This window comes from Parambassis ranga, chromosome 4 (assembly GCF_900634625.1).
Source record: "Parambassis ranga chromosome 4, fParRan2.1, whole genome shotgun sequence".
Taxonomy (NCBI): Eukaryota; Metazoa; Chordata; class Actinopteri; family Ambassidae; genus Parambassis; species Parambassis ranga.
Window position 1 is genome coordinate 10,662,835 of NC_041025.1, and position 2,432 is coordinate 10,665,266.

Sequence of the window (2,432 nt, forward strand, 5' to 3'; positions counted from 1 at the left end):
CGAGGGACTAACATTTGGCGCAGCGACCATAGGGGCGCAACAAATTGTGCTGTGTTAAGTGAGGCCGCAAGACGGCAGGATAGTACTGCACAGAGGTTAGTGAGCTCTGGCTGACCTCTGCGAGAGCAGGGCACAGAGTTCATGACCGATAGTAGAGATGAAGTGACACAGTGAGACTGTTTCAGAGGGAGATTCTGAGCCTTCAGCCTCACACTTATGGATTCTAAAGACAACAGTGTTTCCATATAAGTGGTGAAAAATGTGGATTATTGGTACATTTAATAGATTTCTGCATTTTTTTGTATTGGTACGACAAACATATGTTTTGATTGTTTTGCCAGAGTCTCTACTATATATGTCTGAATCCTGGATTACACATGTAGACTGCAGAGCTGAGGCTTCATCAGTTCTTGAGTTTAAGGCTCATTCCCACACTGCTGTCTCATCATTAGTTCCATGGCGATTAGGCTCATGAGGTCATGTGAGAGAGTTTCATTAGGTCAGAATTAAATTGATGTTTAACCTTAATGATGACTGTATTCTAGCTGTCTAATTACAACATTTCCACTTGTGCCTTTATTATTTTTACCATAATGAATTTGTTATTTTATTCATACATAAATTGATTGATGTGATGCCATTTACCACAGTCATGCACAAACAGCAGCTGGCACTGAAGGTCATGACAACCGTTAATGTGGTCAATGTTGGCAGTTTATGGGGCGATGACCTGACACTTCTGGTATGAGTTCTGCTCCGGTGTCACGCCATTGTGTGCAAGCACCTGGCTTTGTACACCTTTAGATACAAAGTTAAACCATGTTCTATGTAAGTAAATATGATTCAGATAGATAGATAGATAGATAGATAGATAGATAGATAGATGTCCAAACGTACATACACACATGTGCATAGTCTAAGTGACATCACATCTGAACTTTTGTCTTATCCAGGTAAATTGTAAAAGGGTCTTTGGGAAGGTTGCACTATAACAGTGTGAAACAGTTCTAACACTTGTGTGATTTTAAATAAGTACAGCAGTAAGAGACATTGTGTGTGGAAAAATCAGTAGCAGGTGTACACTTGGCCTAATCCTTTGTGGCCATTTCAGATCGTAGTGCGATTAACCTGAAGTGGTCTTGTTGATTCCATGCGGGATGCACTCAGCTCTTTTTTAAAAGAAAAAGCCTCCAGCCTGACCGAGCTTATTACTGCAAGTAAATACCGACCAGAGGTACACCATCTGCCTGGAGTCTGCAGCCCACCTATTATAAAAGCTAATCTCTATAATCAGTATTGTTAATATGTAGCCTGCTGCTGGAGCCTAGGGTTATATAGTTTGCAGATCTTCAAAAAGCTGTGTGTTGGCCTTCTCATAATCACAATGTAAGCACACATCTGATTGGAGTGGTTTGGTAATAATGGGTGGCTTCTTTAATCTATGGACACTTCTGAGCTCATCATATTGATTGTGTGTAAAGCCCCCTCACACCCAGACGTGGACAGCAGATTAACAGGTTAACCTGATATATTGGTCCAACGGTTTAGCTGAACACTTGCGTAAAATGGATTTAGAGGCTTTGGTCCCATTGCTGTTGTTGTAAAAGCTGAAACATTATGTCTCCTCTTTTTGTGCATGTCTATAATTCTTGGCTAGTGAAGACAAACTATAATCTAGCAGTTTGTTTAAATGACTACACCAATTTGAACTTTAAGTGGCATTTACACAGTTGTGTGGAGTCTCCGATGTAAAGTGGTCAAACATGGAAACAATATTTCATTGTTACAATAACCAAAATCCCACTTATTGACAGCTCGGGTTTTTGGATCACTTAGGTTTAAGTTATTCTTCAGTTGGAATCCAGCCTAAATGCTTTAGTTGGTCGTGGTGTCTCTGTCTGGTGTTATCTGTAGTCATGATGGCTAAAGATGATAAAAAGGTAGCTGCATTAGAGAGTTAAGATGAAAAGAGATAAAATAGCAAACTACACAAATCTGCCTTCACTCACAAATTGCTCAAGAAGGTTTATCTCCCTGGGTTATCTTGTTTTAAATATACTGCTGAAAGTAAATTAAATGCTTTCAGAGACAGTGAAGAGAAACAAAAGCCCCATGCTGGTCATGAGACAATGTAAACCTAATTAGGCACAGAGGAGGAAAAACAAAGGTTATTCATGTAATTAACCATGAAGCAAATTCATGTGAAATTACCAGTGACCATTTAAGGAATTCTGGCAGATTGACAGCTTGTTTTTAAGCTATTTTTCTTGCCACTGAGATTTTTATGTGTATGTGTTTGTTTGTGTCTTGTTGCAATTACGCAGTGGTGTCCTAAGAAAAAAAAGTGACATGCACTAACTACTTTCTACACATGTGGCCTCACACGGGGAGAAGAATTTGCTGGTGAACCACTAACCCAGCAGTGAAAAGGA